The sequence below is a fragment of the Grus americana genome, chromosome 2 (assembly GCF_028858705.1).
Source record: "Grus americana isolate bGruAme1 chromosome 2, bGruAme1.mat, whole genome shotgun sequence".
Lineage (NCBI taxonomy): Eukaryota > Metazoa > Chordata > Aves > Gruiformes > Gruidae > Grus > Grus americana.
In genome coordinates this window covers 61,343,083-61,360,053 of record NC_072853.1, presented here as the reverse complement: position 1 = coordinate 61,360,053, position 16,971 = coordinate 61,343,083, and the positions used below count along the sequence as shown (strand labels likewise).

The window sequence follows — 16,971 nt, the reverse complement described above, 5'->3', positions numbered from 1 at the left end:
GCAAAGCCCAGTAAGGGTCCCTACAAAGGGAACGGATTATTAATAACAATAAAAGTGTTCTTTAGAAGCTAATTTGCCTATTTTGTTAGTTATATAGAAGCTTAACAGATATAATTGTAAATGGAATAAAGATCTATTTTGGGAATGCAGGAAAATTTTTGACATTAAAGTAGCCCTTACAAAATTGTGAGATTAATGTTCATTTTTCAATTACTATTGCAACTCACTGAGTTAAATAGAGTGGAAGATTCAAAGCTGAGAAGAAAGTGACGAGTAAGAACAAGGAAGCTAAATAGACAATCATTAAAGATGATGGACACTGAGAATTTATAGGAATACGAGTTATGAATCAATCTGTGTTAGGCAAATAAACACACGAACTTAAGCTGAGGATTTCAATATTACTCAAAAGTTTGTTGTTATTCTTTCTTCCATTTTTTTTTTTCATTTTGCTAAAATATAGTTTAATATAAATGCAAACGAAGTACTTAACTCTGTTTTCCATGGGACTTCCCTTAAAAATGCTGTTTCCAAATGCAGTTTGCTTGGGATACCTCCATCATAGAAAGGTAATTGCCTTTACAATATCAAATTTGTACACTTTAAATGATTCCAAGATCTACCTCTCTTGGTGCTGAAGTCAATGACAGTGGTTTAAGCTTATTACCAGCTGCTTTAGAGTATTCATTTTCTAATGATTTATTTCTCAGATCTACCTGAAGTTAACATTAATACTTTATATTTAAGGTGAAAAAATGGCTACATGCAAATACATAACAATGATAGACATCTTATTTAACATTTTTCACTAAGTTTTTCATAGAATTCTCTTGGAGGTTTCATGACAGAGTGATATAAATATTTCCATTAAAGATACCAAGTATATTACAGAAATCCTTTTATCTGCATTATATTTTGCAAAGAATTCCATTCAGAAAGTCAAAAAACGTAAGTTTTCTAACATAGGTAATCTAAAACAAAAACTAGGCTTCTAGCAATAGGATTATTTATAGCAGAGTCTGCTTCACAAAATGGTTGTAAGAATCAGTGAGAACTAAGACAAAATGCATCTATCTGAATAGTCAGTAGGAGGCCTGTTAGTACTATATTTATCTATACTTATTAAACTCATCACCATTACTTTTGAAATTTGACCCTTGTTTCTCACTGGCAATGGATCACCCATACAGTCTTATACTGTCTGGGGTATTTGCCTTTCAAGTAATGACAAACCAAATCATAGTATCAATAAAGTATATTTCATGGCATTAGAATAATATCATATAGCTAATAACACACTTTTTTCTTATCTTCAGATATTTTCTGAAAGAAGTTAGGATTATACAACACATTAGTGGAATTTATGAAAATAGAAACACTGCAGAAACACTGCTTTCTACCAAAAAAGAAAACCCTACAATATGAACAGCTGCAAACTCATAATAGTATTCTCATGACCCTTATGTTCGTAATACCAATAATGATTAAAATTTACCAAAGCTTTACCAGTTTATCCTATTGTAGATGCATTTCATATCATGACTTAAAGGTTTTCAGTATTGAAACAGTATAATCCTTGAATTTTCTGCATTTATACTAATTTCTTAATCAAAAATAAAGAACCATTTAACAAACTGCCACTTTGAAAATTCTGAAAACTTACCTGGTTAAGGTAAGTAAGGATCCTACTATATCTGAAAAACAAGTTATGTTTAATGGGTTGTTAGAATTAATACTACCCAACAGTAGTGAGAAGGACAGAAGAGAAAAATCTAGCTAGATCTAACCTAGCCACATACTTCAAATACTATCTGCTTTCTGATTTTCAATACTTTTACTTGGTATTTCAGATTGTTTTCCTCCTTCCCATCAGCATGATAGTAACCCATACTTTGTCCCTGAAGAGAAATATAAAAATTAAACAGTAAACCCACAAGCTTAAGACCCCTTACCCTCTGGGTTTGCTAGGCTCCTCTTGCTTCTCAGTGTTACAGACACATGTGTAAACAACAGAGTTTCCTGCATCCTTTTCTCATCTGCACAGTACTGGGTCTTGGCCAACGGGATTATTTACAGCATTAAGGCCACTCCACAGTAACTTGAAAAAAGATTTTCATTGGTCAGGCTTTATCAAAACTAAACCCACATTTTTCTTTTAAGTTCAAGTAATTTATGCAAAATAAAACTTTTTGCCATATTGTTCTTCACTAAGTATTGCTTTATTCAGTTTTTATTTCTCCCTCCTTTTCTAAACTGAGGACTGTAATCCTAGTTCCCAAAATATTTTCTATAAGCTTAAATGAATTTTCTAATCACAGTAGTTAAGCACAGGTACTAGTCTTTTCCAGGTTGGGTAGATTCTTGTGTCACTTAGTATACCTCCTGAGTTTTAAACATTCTATAATAAGACTAGTTTTTCCCTCTGTATGACTGTATATCATCTAGCTAATACATGTGTTTTCATAATTGACTCTGTGATTAGCCAGAGGCTGTTGGACATTATTATGAAAAATTGTAGTATTTTAGATTATCTGAGATCTGAAAAGAACATGGTGAGGAAAGGTAAAAAGATGTACATTTTAAAAAGCTCATTTCTGAAAAATGAAGTACCTTTACATTAAAATTTAGAGTTATAGTATTAAAATAGGAGGTAAGAAATATTTCTTTCAAGAATATAAGCTCAAACATTTTTGTAACTGACATGTGACAAAGCATGACACCACTGTCCCAAAACTGATATCACAGGCCACCTAAATGGCAGGTCCTCGAGGCATAACACTGATATAGTTAGGCGCAACTGAAATGATTTGCCATAGCTCTGAACAGCTAAGTATTTCTAATTTAAAAAAAAAACTCATCATGTATAGAATAGTGACAATTCCTATGTCATGATCTCAGACTGAAGCCAGATTTCCTTACTCATAGCTTTAAGGACCATATCTTTAATTCTTTACTAACATCCCACCATCTTTTAACAGCAGTATAGCAGGTAGTCTTTTCATCATGAATAGTAGCTACAGGACTCTTAATTTAAATAAGGGAATTGTCTGATATTAGGATTATTTTTTTTTTAATTTATTTGAAGGAAATGAACAAGCAAAATCTCCCACTCCCATCAATTACATGGGCACTATATGACTTCCATGACTCACAAAATCTATTCCATTGCCAGGAGAAAAAAGACATTCAGTAAAAAAGGTGAAAAAATCCTTAGATATTTCTATTAAAAAACAAAACAAAACAAAACCCCAAACCAAACAAAAAAACCCTCAAAACCCACAAACCACAAGAATGAACCCCACAACCAAAAAACCAAAACAAAACAAGAAAAAAGCCACAAACCAAAGCAAAAAAACCAACCCGCACAAACCTAAAATCCAAAGAAAAAAAAAAACACCACCAAAAAACTCATACAAAGCAACCACAAACCAAAGCAAAAAACCCGAAACAAATTAACACCCCCCCAAAAAAAAAAAACCCAAAACCCACCAAGTCTGTATCAAATTAAACCCAACAAAAACCCAACAAAACCAAAATCCAAACAATAAAATAATAAGACAACAGCTACTTTATGTATCTTCCATGGTTTCTGGAACGACTACATATAGCTCATCTCCCACTAGATGAGGTAACTACACTCCATCATCCCTACCATAGGAATTCAATTCATATTTTAAAAATCAAGTTATGTACATATCATAACTTACATGGTATGTTAGTCCTTTGTAATTAACGATATTTCAGCCCAGTTATAAGATACAGAACTCACTTTCCACCATTCTTCACTTACTACAATCTGAATGCATCCAAGAAGCTTGTTCCACTATCCATATAAATTCTCAGTTTCTAAAGAAATAGATGCACGTTCTTTTTATCTTAGAGGACATTAAATAACTTCGATCACAATGGAAAATGTCTTCATAAGTTACAGAGCTTCACAGAGAATTTATCATTCAAGAATAAAAAAAAAAGAAAAAAGAAAAGAAAAGAAAAGAAAAGAAAAGAAAAGAAAAGAAAAGAAAAGAAAAGAAAAGAAAAGAAAAGAAAAGAAAAGAAAAGAAAAGAAAAGAAAAGAAAAGAAAAGAAAAGAAAAGAAAAGAAAAGAAAAGAAAAGAAAAGAAAAGAAAAGAAAAGAAAAGAAAAGAAAAGAAAAGAAAAGAAAAGAAAAGAAAAGAAAAGAAAAGAAAAGAAAAGAAAAGAAAAGAAAAGGAAAGGAAAAGAAAAGAAGTGTCAGTACACCATGTGAAGTAAGTAGTACTGTTGGAAGTACTGCTAAGTATTCTTTGCCACTGATGTCTTAAAATCTTCAAAGCCTCTTTTTCAGTTCTTTTCTCCTGGACATCCACTTTTTTTTTTAAAAAGGACCACTGTCATTAACTACTTTTTGGGAAGAAAAGCCATACTTTTCAGGAAAAGAGGCACAAAACGCAATTATAATTTTACAATAGTAAAGCTATAACCAAAACTCTGGTTATATTCTGTTACACTCTCTAGTAATCACCAGTTCTTGAAGGAATCTTTATCTTATACCATTGTTAAAGATGTATTCAAATTTAATTAAAAAAATTACACTGCAAATTTGGAAAGTTACCATGCAAAATTGTATGGACCAAACTATGCAGATGATGTGTTTTATAAACTTTCATGAAATATATCATCAACTTTGATAAGAGAATCAAATTTAAAACACAACCAAAAAACCCCAAGAAAACCAAAACATTTTCATTCTAAATAAGGTTATGGATTGCAACTCTTCATGATGCTAAGGAACTGCTAGGGAAAGGCAGCAAGGAACCTGACACGTCTGTGGTGAGAGATTTGATAAGCAATTTTAAATGTTTATTGAAAAAAAAATAAGTGGAATAGTTAGCTATTTTTAATTTTTTTATTTGCAAATATAGCCTTCCTTTTCAGTGTCATTTGACCTTGATGTTAGGCCTATCACTGTAATAATTACAGAACAGATGTTGCCAACATGCCAGCTTGGTAACTCATACGGAGCTGAATTGTGTTCCGAGAAATCTCCAGGTACGTAAATAATTCTTAGTAAGTTCATACTAAGATCATTCATAAGCTCATCAAGAGAATGAGATAATGGTCATTATTTCTGTAAGAAAACTATACTGAGAAAATATGATAAAGACTGTAGGCAGCATCAATAATCTAGAACATATGTTTTGATACATGATACCAGCTGTCAAATGGACTGTTGCACCCCTGACTAGCGTGGGATAGACTCCCTTCACTTTGAGTACATTCAAACTTTGGCAGCATGCCTGACCTGCTTTTACAGGATCCACAGAGAAGCTTTAACAGAACATGAAAGCCAAATTTTGAATTTTTAAATGTCAAGACCCATCCCTCTGAGATCACAAAGGAAAAGACCCAATCCTTTTCATGATTACTGAGCCAATGAAGAAGATTATTTAAATTTGTCTCAGAGGAGAAAGTTACAGTAAGTTTTTTTTAAAACACACAAGTTCACAATATTTACTATATTGATGCAATTTCCTTAGCAGATATAAGAAATTAAATCGCATTATTGTTCAAGCCAAAAACAGTAAAGCACTTCAAGCACAAATAGCAATAAATTGGAACATTCCTATTAACTACACTGGAAAATAGAGAGGGATATGAAGCACTAAAATTGTAACCATTGAAATGGGGCTTCCGCAAGTATTCTCAAAAGGACACATAAATATGTCAGTTCTGTGTTGATTAAACTTGTTTTTCATCTATTATTTCATATTATTCCATACAATTTCATACAAGCGAAGCAATGAACATCACAATGCATTTGAAATGTAAGGACATCCTTTACTATACCATAACCCCAGACATACCACCTTAGGAGTTGAAAATAAATAGAAGACATTTGACAGTAGAAGGTACCTTCAAGGCATGAGGAGGAAGAAATAAAAAATTCATATCATTTTTGATCTTATCTCTGCAGCAGCAGAGCTCAAATTTACACAACAAAAAAGCAAGCTTATGAAGATATGATAAATCAATAATCAAAACCACTAAAAAGGAGACACCACCAAACCTTATACATAGACTAGTCAGTGTGGAAATACATGGTGCAGTTCTGTTTCTTTGATATACAGACTAGGAAGAAGACACAATTAGTATAATTCTTCTCTAGAATTGCTCTCTAAAATTAGAAATTCAGAAGAGGGATAACACTGCACCCCCCTCCCCCCCCCCCCGCCCAGTTTCTTCTAAGTTCTAGCATGTACTAAGCAAGCAGTCATAATAAAGATTTGTTTCTATAGCTTTTTAAATTAGTAGTATTAATGTGACATTATCCATTAATGATACTCACCTAAAAACTTAAGTAGTGATCTTTGAACAAAATAATCATCACATAACAAGGGTATTTGTCATAAAACCTTCAAAGCAGGCAACAATAGGTTACACACAGGCATAACAGGATTACATGAACGAAACCACTTATGCATTTAACACCTCTCTCCTACCTAAGTAACTTCATAGAATCATAGAATCATAGAATGGTTTGGGTTGGAAAAGACCTTAAAGATGATCTAGTTCCAACCCCCCTGCCATGGGCAGGGACACCCTCCACTAGACCACATTGCCCAAAGCCTCATCCAACCTGGCCTTGAACACTTCCAGGGATGGGGCATCCACAGCTTCTCTGGGCAACCTCTTCCAGTGCCTCACCACTCTCACAGTAAAGAATTTCTTTCTAACATCTCATCTAAATCGACCCTCCTTCAGCTTAAACCCATTACCCCTTGTCCTGTCACTACAGTCCCTGATAAACAGTCCCTCACCAGCTTTCCTGTAGGCCCCTTCAGGTACTGGAAGGCCGCAATTAGATCTCCCGGGAGCCTTCTTTTCTCCAGGCTGAACAACCCCAACTCTCTCAGCCTGTCCTCATAGGAGAGGTGCTCCAGCCCTCTGATCAGCTTCGTGGCCCTCCTCTGGACTCGCTCCAACAGCTCCACGTCTCTCCTGTACTGGGGCCCCCAGAGCTGGACGCAGTACTCCAGGTGGGGTTTCATGAGAGTGGAGTAGAGGGGCAGGATCACCTCCCTCGACCTGCTGGTCATGCCTCTTTTGATGCAGCCCAGGACACAGTTGGCTTTCTGGGCTGCAAGCGCACACTGCCGGCTCATGTTGAGCTTCTCATCAATCAATATCCCCAAGTCCTTCTCCTTGGGGCTGCTTTCAATCCATTCCTCACCCAGCCTGTAGTTGTGATTGGGATTGCACTGACCCATGTGCAGGACCTTGCACTTGGCCTTGTTGAACTTCATGTGGTTCACACGGGCCCACCTCTCCAGCCTGTCAAGGTCCCTCTGGATGGGCATCCCTTCCCTCCAGTGTGTCGACCACACCACACAGCTTGGTGTCGTCGGCAAACTTGCTGAGGTTACACTTGATCCCATTGCCCATGTCGCCGACAAAGATGTTGAACAGCACCAGTCCCAGTACCGACCCCTGAGGAACGCCACTCGTCACCATTCTCCATTTGGACATTGAGCTGTTGACCACAATTCTTTGAGTGTGACCATCCAGCCAATTCCTTATCCACCGAGTGGTCCATCCATCAAATCCATGTCTCTCCAATTTAGAGACAAGGATGTCGTGCGGGACAGTGTCAAATGCCTTGCACAAGTCCAGGTAGATGATGTCAGTTGCCCTTCCCTTGTCCACCAACGCTGTTAAACCCATCATAGAAGGCCACCAAATTTGTCAAGCGCGATTTGCCCTTAGCAAAGCCGTGATGGCTGTCACCAATCACCTCCTTATTTTCCATGTGCCTTTAACTTCTTTAAAACAGAATGCAAAATTTATAAGCAACACCAAAAAACATTATCTTGAAAAAACTGTTTTATTTTGTCATAGTCATAAAGCATAACAGGAAGAAGTTTGTCTAGAGGTAATATTTTGCTCAGCTTGTGAGTTCAATTCTGACTTCACCTGTGCAAGTGAAATTGATTCACAAGTACAAACAGTTACAGCAGACAGATGTGGACAATTTATCTTGTACAGGTCTGTGCTGCTGATTGAAGTTCTTTGTTTATTAGAAGTGAAACAGGAGCAAACTACATATTACATTTTACTGCTGTTAGGCTATTCAATACTTCACAGCAAAGTTGTGGTCAAATTACTTTTGTTGTTAAAGATTCAGTTTAAATATAAGTTTCACTCTCTGCTGTTCATTACGCCATTTTAGTGAAAATTAACACATAACACCTGAAACTGGATTGCTCATTATAAACAAGTATACTTCAACAGGCCTCAGCTTGGCAGAACTGCCACTGATTCCCAATATCTAGAAAAATAAACACAGCAGGTTATAACATAGGCTCTAAATTTGAAGATTCCTGTGCCTTGGAAGTTATTCCCGCATGGTAGCAGAATTTGAGTGTTTTATGTTTAAAAATAAAAATCAAGAGAAGATACTTCAGTTATATCAACTGTTTCTGATTTTATCCCAGGTGTCTCCTGACCAGTTGATGGTTATTTTTAAAAGAAGTTATGGAATTTGCAAGAGGACAGCACTCCAGCACTTTTAGAATGAGAAACTGAAATAAAAATGGAAGAAGAATTTTGTGATATTCATATTATTTTCTACTGAATGCCTAGAGAAATGTTTCCCCTTTCCGTACATTATAAATAACTCAGCAAGATAGTTGCCAAATAATATCACAATAAAAATATAATTAAAAATTTCTGGTACATCTGAATGTAGATGAAGAAAACACTAATAAAACTTCATAATTCATATTTATGACTACAGTTTACTGTTAAAAGAATGTAATGTTGAAATAGCAGCAAATACTTTAGAAGAATTTTAAATGGAATAAAATTAAGAATAAATTAAGCAGTTTCTTCTTTATGAAGGAAAAAAATTGTTTCTAGTTTGATATTTCAATATGAAAAACTAAAAAGAGCTGAGTCCGAGATATGTTTTTTCTTGCTGTTCAGGGTCACCAGAGTGCATGGGGAGGCCACCTTGCCAAACCTTTTATTCACTGCACACAGCTGTGATACTCCTGTGAATTCTAGATTTGTTCACTAACGCACTGATTAGAAAGACATGCATATGTAGGTGCAAAGAAGACAGAGACTTAGCACAGTTTTTCATTTCATTACCTTTAAACACAGTAACCTGACTTAGAATGACTCAGTACTAATCAACACATTCCTATAAAAGAAATCAAGTAATGTCTATGTATATTTCTGATGAAAAAGGTGAAAAGTCCCACACTATAATAAAAACTATGAAGCCTCACATTTTTAGGGAAAATATATTTCTTGATGAATCATTCATATGCTCAGATACCTCAGTTTGTTTTCCTCAGATATCAATTATAAAATAAATGTATTTTTTCAAAAAAAGGCTGACAAATACTGCAATGAAGTGTACAAGAAGTATCACATTGGGAAGACTGCAGGATGAGATGCTACTTTGCATCTTTAGAATGTGACTGCTGTTAATAAGCACAGCTTTAGAAACAACCTTTTCTTCTTCCTGCTCCCATAACCTAAGAATAATAGTACCTCCCACAAGAATCCCTCTGCTCTATACAGGGGACTGTAACAGCAATACAATGTGACTAGTATTTCATCAGACCATACTTAAAGCAGGGAAGATGTCTAAATTCATATCATAAACACCACCTAGCCCATTTTGAAAAAAAAAAAAAATTATTTCCAAATTTCCACAGAAAGTGAAATTCATCATTTTCCTTTTTAATCTAAAAGTAGTTATTTCTTTTACTAAGATAGCATTACTGCAGGTACTCAATATTCAAACAGCAACAGTGACTGCCACAAAAACTTTAGTCACTGTAAATACAGTTACTGAGTTAAAAAGTGATGGTTTATTCATTTTTACAAGCAACAGTGTCTCTCTGGTTGTAGGGTTGCCATTCTCAATAATGAAAACATCTTGTATCTTCAGCATTTTAAGTGACAAAATTTGGCAAGATTGAAGGTTCTATGGTATTAATAAAAATAATGTTTTCAGTAAAGTTTCTGAATATCTGGACTTCATCTGTATCTATTTCAGAAAAGAAACTATGATAATTAGGTCTTAAATCAGTAGATTGTAAGTAACACCCAAAGAAAGATGTGTTCCGGATTTTTTCCTGTAGTCCGAAATGAAGATGAACATCAGTTGCATACTGATGTTGAGAATTAGGTCAACAGCAGTTAAAGAGACCATAAAAAGCATGAATGTATTTAAGACCTTGATCCACACTCATGTGGTGACTTTGATTAGGTCAGTTATCCTTACCCAGGATTAATCAAAATTAGAACCCAGATCACATTTATATGTAGAAAGTCAAGCATGAGTCTGTTTTTTGTTTTGGATAGGATCAAATCTTGTGGTTTGTTTGGTGGTTTTTTGGGTTTTTTTGTTTTTTGGGTTTTTTTTCCTTTTTCACACACCAACAATAACTACAGCAATAGAATACTTTTATCTTTCTGCAGTTTTCTTTACTCAAGGCACCACTAAAGCATGATCAAAAATGTACTTCTTTTGGATAATTCAATAACCAATTTTAGTTAATAAGTAATTTCTCAGCAGTCTAATGAGAAACACAAGAATGTTTTCTTGCAAGCTTTTATTCTATTGTTTGTTAACCTACCTGTTATTGTTGCAAAAATTAATCACAGCTTCAAAACAAACATTATTAATCACCTAAGAGTATTATATACAGCATAAGACATTACCACAAAGAGATACACAAACTACTTCCAACAGTGTTACTGAAGAGCATAAAAATAAAGAACGAATTGGTCTGGGCAGAGTGTCAGGCAAATGTATTGAATTAAAGTTGTGGAGCAAATCACTTTTCAGTTATGACAGCAGAAACAGTATTTGTGGAGGTACTTGTATGTTACAAATAAGCTGCAAGTACTACGCCATACTATGTACTAGAAGTGATTGTAAAAGAGAGTTGACATTAATCTGAAGAGATCAATCTTCATTATAGTTTAAAGATTCTGCTTAATTCTTTTTTTTCTATTCTTGGCGGCTTTCCATCATACTTAAGCACAGGAACGCCTAGCAGAAATGAAAAGATGAACTTTCCCAGTATCCAAGATCCTTTCACAGATAAGCCAAAGAAATATATTCCGTACTATTTAAGTTGACAAGAAAGCAAGAGAGAAACAGAATAAAAACTGTTCTGCAGAAACTTCGCTCATTAATGCAATTCTGACAGATAATTTTCAAAAATCCAAAATATTAATAACTTAATCCCTCATTCGAATATTTGGGATAGTTAAATGAAGGTGGGAATAACATATAGAAAATGTGTGTGTGGAAACTAAAGCAAACCAACCAAATTTATGTATGAAAATATCTCTCAGTAAGGATCCCTTCACCCTTGCAGCAGCATCTTTATTTGTATTCTGAAAAAAAAAGTTTTGTCTTACAGTGCAAGCATCTGCTCAGAAAGTATTCTTTGGTGAGACTTTTCCATTCTTTGTTCTGTTCCATTCCTTGTCTAAAGAAAATCAGTGCTAGAATTGAGAGAGATCACTTTCTAACACAAAAGAAGTTCTGTTCTCCACCCCTCATAATTTAGCTATGAAGACTCAGCTTTAATAATCACTAAAAACTGTGTTGTCGTAAATCAAAAACATGCTTCAAAAATATGGATTTGCAATGAGAAGAAATATGTGAGCAAATTCAGATATCAGAATTAGAAACAGAAACCAATACTAAACTAATTTAGTAACTCAAGCATGCTTAGATTACCGACAATTTTTTTTTTTTTTTTTAGATGGGTGGTGGCTACCATCAGTCTGTCATGGTGACAAGCCTTAAATCTTTTAGTGCCTGATGAGTTATAGCGTTCTACAAACAGGGCCTGAGAATTGAGGCCTGCCTAATACCTGAATAGGTGATCTACTTTTCACCCGTCAGAGTTGCTAGGATCAGCATCATTTTGACTGATTGCCTTAACCAAGTGTGAATTCATCTAGTGTTAGAAATTTAAGGTATAGTTGAAATTTTCTAGGTAAAATAGTCTTGAAAAATGTTGAAATAAATTAATTACAAAAAGTCTTATGGAAATGGTAAAGGAGATTTGTAATCATATCTGTATATCTAGAACTTTTATCTACAAAGATCAAAGGATCTGTATAGAAAATGTTATAGAATTTTGCTGGTGAAACGTCTCTGAAGATGCAGAAAAATTCAATATACAACTTCTTTTGCACCTTCCTGCTCAATTGTTTCTTTTTCTCCTCTCTGCGTGTCCTCCAAGAGAGCGATTAAAGACAGAAAGGTGGTAAGAAAGAAAAATACAAAAGTTTTAAAAACAAAAAATTACCATTTTACCTGTCTGATATTTTGATGCATTATGTGATGTATTGTAACAATTTAATTTACCACAATGAAAAGATTTAATGACAATAGCAATGCCTTATTTATTACAAATCAAAACTATACAGTATCCCAGACCCTGGAGGCAGAAGAGAAAGTCTGGAGAAAGGAAGACTTGGTTGGGGAGCATAGCATTAAAGAACATCTAAAAATCCATGTGCCCTGATGGAATGCACCTATGAGTGCTCAGGGAGCTGGCAGAAGTTATTGCTAAGCCACTCTCAATCATCTTTGAAAGGTCATGGAGAACAGGAGAGGTGCCTGAGGACTGGAGGAAACCCAGTGTCACTCTGGTCTCCAAAAAGGGCAAGGAGGAGGACCCAGGAAACTGCAGACCAGTCAGCCTCACCTCCATCCCTGGAAATGTGATGGAGCAGCTCATTCTGGGAGTCATCAATAAGCATGTGGAGGAAAAGAAGGTTATTGGGAGTGGTCAGCATCGATTCACTAAGGGGAAATCATGCCTGACTGATCTGATAGCCTTCTATGATAGCAAGACTGGCCGGGTGGATGAAGGCAGAGCAGTGAATGTTGTCTACTTTGTCTTCAGAAAGGCTTTTGAACACAGTCTCTCGTAACACCTTCATAAGCAAGCTTAGTAACTGTGGGTTGGATGAGTGCACAATGAAGTGGATTGAGAACTGGCTGAACGGCAGAGCTCAGAGGGTTGTGATAAGTGGTGCAGAGCCTAGTTGGAGGCCTGCAGCTAGTGGTCTTCCCCAGGGGCCAGTACTGGGCCAGGTATTGTTCAATATATTCATCAATGATCTGGATGAAGGGACAGAGTGTACCCTCAGCAAGTTTGCTGATGATACAAAACTGGGAGGAGTGGCTGATGCACCAGAAGGCTGCGCTGCCATTCAATGAGTCCTGGACAGGCTAGAGAGCTGGGTGGAGAGGAACATAATGAAATTCAACAAAGGCAAGTGTAGGGTTCTGCACCTAGGGAGGAATAACCCCAGGCACCAGTACAGGTTGGGGGCTGACCTGCTGGGAAGCAGCACTGCAGAGAAGGACCTGGGAGTCCTGGTGGACAACAAGTTCAGCATGAGCCAGCAGTGTGCCGTTGTGGCCAAGAAGGCCAATGGTATCCTGAGGTGCATTAAGAAAAGTGTGGCCAGCAGGTTGAGGGAGGTTATCCTCCCCCTCTACTCTGCCCTGGTGAGGCCACATCTGGAGGACTGAGTCCTGTTCTGGGCTACCCATTTCAAGACAGACAGGGAACTACTGGAGAGAGTCCCGCGGAGGGCTACAGAGATGATTAGGGGACTGGAGCATCTCTCGTATGAGGAAAGGCTGAGAGAGCTGGGTCTCTTTAGCCGAGAGAAGACTGAGAGGGGGTCTCATCAATACTTATAAACATCTAAAGGGCAGATGTCAAGAGGATGGGGCCAGACTCTTTTCAGTGGTGGCCAGTGACAGGACAAGGGGCAATGGGCACAAACCGGAACACAGGAAATTCCTGAATATGAGGAAAAATTTCTTTACTCTGAGGGTGACCGAGCACTGGCACAGGTTGCCCAGGGAGGTTGTGGAGTCTCCCTCTCTGGAGATATTCAAAACCCGCCTGGATGCGATCCTGTGCAACCTGCTCTAGGTGACCCTGCTTTATCAGGGGGGTTGGACTAGATGATCTCCAGAGGTCCCTTCCAACCCCTGCCATTCTGTGAAGTATTTATCTTTTTAAGCTAAAGTAGACAAGTTGAAATGTACAGTGTTGTGAAGGCATGATGGCATCAAGTGAAGTGGAAATTGTCATTTGACTTCTCAAATAAGCAAAATAAGAAACATTCCAAGTGAGTGTTACTTTTGTCTAATGTATATGGCTGTTGTGGTTTAACCCCAGCCAGCAACTAAGCTCCATACAGACACTCACTCACTCCCACCATGGTGAGATGGGGGAGAGAATCATAACAGTAAAAGTGAGAAAACTCATGGATTGAGATAAAGATAGTTTAATAGGTAAAGCAAAAGCTGCACATGCAGGTGAAGTAAAATAAGGAATTCAGTCACCCCTTCCCATGGGCAGGCAGGTTCAGCCATCTCCAGCAAAGCAGGGGTCCATCATGCATACTCGTTACTTGGGAAGACAAACGTCATTGCTTCAAACATCCCCCTGTACCCCTTCCTTCTTCTTCCCCCAGCTTTATATGCTGAGCATGACATCATATGGTATGGAATATCCCTTTGGTCAGTTGGGGTCAGCTGTCCTGGCTGTGCCCCCTCCCAGCTTCTTGTGCACCCCCAGCCTACTCACTGGTGGGGTGAGAAGCAGAAAAGCCCTTGGCTCTGTGTCAGCACTGCTCAGCAGTGACAAAAACATCCCTGTGTTATCAACACTGTTTTCAGCACAAATTCCAAACATAACCCTGTAGTAGCTACCTTGAAGAAAATTAACTCTATCCCAGCCAAAACAAACACAATGGCATTTAGAAAAGCAACTACAATTCTGCTCTTAGAACACTGGACACAATAATCTTTTTCTTAAGAAAAAACAAGAATGCCACTTTCTGTTAAAGTGTCAGTACTTGCTTTTATTCAGCTGACAGTAAGAATTACTGCTGATGAAGGTAAGTGGTAAAAGTTCCACTATTTCCCTTTGGCTAAGTATATCTGTTTGTAACCCTGAATTTGAGTAATGTAGTGTTCAACAGTTCCATGACTGAAAGAACAGATTTAAAGACAGATAGATCATTTCTTTTTCCATGGATTTTTTTTTCATATGCACATATTTTCTCTGCAGTGGGATTGCAATTTTTTCTGTGGCCAATTCAAATCCATTCAGGTCAATCTGAAGAAGTTAACTTGTTAGTTTAAATTATTTGTGGTTTTAGCATTGTCTTTATTCACAAATAAGTGCAGTGTTCTGTTATGTATTTTATGACCAAATTATCTCTGCTATGCAGAAAAAAACCCCACACTCAAGCATGGATGTATTTTAGTTAAAATTAATTTTATAGTCTGGCTACAAAGTATTATAATTTACATGAAAAGATAAATTAGATGGCAAGCTGATATTCACTGCAATAGGAGATGAAACCTACTATCAGCTGATTACCATTCCTGAAGGTTATGTGTATAAATAAAAAGATTATATACAAGGATATAAGTCAGAGATAATTCAAATGACTCAAAAAGATTCATATACTTATACTAATATGCTTTCATACTCAAAAAATCACTCATGAAATAAGAAAAACACCTTATCTCTGACATGAGTTTTTTCTTCCGTATTTGCTTTAGCCAATGTTAAGTCCTAACAGGAGACACATAGTACCAGGTTATTTAAAATCAAACACATGCTTTTGGCTTTAAACTTTTCTTCTTTATGTGCACCGATATTTGACACCTGGCTAATAATACATGAATTCTGTTTTATAAATCTACATGAGAATGTAATTTGACCTGTTAGTTATTAATTTTTCCAGTTTCAACTTCACATACAGTTAGAACATACCTTCTATGTGCACAGGTGGCTTGTAGCCTCCAAGGCCAAGTTATACCATTTCCACATTAAAGATAGGATACCACTTTCAGAGTGCATTTACCTTACTTTATCTCATCTAAAAGATTATTATCTTTCAAAGCCTGAAATTCTGAGCAATCTGTGGAAATGACTCACCAAGATTTAATTGGCAAGCAGAAGGATAGAGAAACTGGAAAAACTGCTTTCAGCAGATTATAATCCTGTAGATGTCTGATTTTCATGATGAGTGAGAACACCTGCATTGGTATCAGCTTTTATTGCATTTCCTGCTGTGGCTGACTCCAGACAGCTCTGGAGAGACTCAGCCAATTGTAGATCATTTCTGGCAGGGAAGGTAGAACTGCCAAAGGTGCCTAGCCTGAGTGCCTTGCACTACAGCCCTAGATTTCTCCACAAGGGTAGAAAATTACTTCCTTTCCATCCTCTCCTAGCCACTTAATACCTCCCCTTAATTCTCTCTGACTTGTGCAGTATCTCCAGATGAAACCAAGGAGATATACATGACAAAATTTCTTCTCCTAAAGTTCATTCCATGGGGTTTTTTTATACAAGGCTGAGTCTACAGCTAATTTGTACTACTATGGTTTAGTAGCGTATACTATTTCATTGGAGATATGTTTGATTAAAGTAAAAATACTTTCTTTGCCAGGTGAAGATTAGATTTAACTGAAGTCAGAAAGAACATCGAGAGGAACCTTCTAACTTCCAACCAAGGCTAAAAAGCAGAAAAGATTATGATTATGCTGATATTTTATGCTACGAAGTAATCACTGTCAACCAGAGCCAACAGCTGCAGCTTGAAAAGAAGAACTGATGTAGTTTGTCATCTTAATGTACTCCTCTTCATGTGAGGAAAGTGGATAATGTACAGAACCAAAGAAGTGGTGATAGCTTGCTCCTACTTTACCTAAGTATAATATTTTAATGTTTGAAGACACTGGACAATTTTGCATTTTGCCAATCAGATTTCCTGTTCAAGTTCACCTCAAAGCCTTGTTAGATGCATGATCATCTAAATATATGAAAAAAACAAGATCTTTGGGAGAGGTAAAATATCTTAGAAATGCTTGCCCAAAAATATGAGGGGTTTTTGCAAGTGTAAAAA

The 16,971-nt window shown here is 36.6% G+C and overlaps 1 protein-coding gene across 6 annotated transcripts in view; it reads right to left on the bottom strand.

The window, feature by feature from the left end:
- The window catches only part of CCDC102B (coiled-coil domain containing 102B), a 218,142-nt gene that overhangs the window by 185,565 nt on the left and 15,606 nt on the right, over positions 1-16,971 (bottom strand). The window contains exons 1-2 of one of the 6 annotated variants that reach the window (XM_054817387.1): positions 1,839-1,943; positions 1,664-1,694 (exon numbers count right to left, since the gene is read on the bottom strand). The exons of 2 other annotated variants lie outside the window; for them this stretch is intronic. The gene's annotated coding sequence lies outside the window, so the exon portion shown is untranslated. 3 more of the 6 variants (XM_054817391.1, XM_054817385.1, XM_054817390.1) reach the window with 3 other exon arrangements.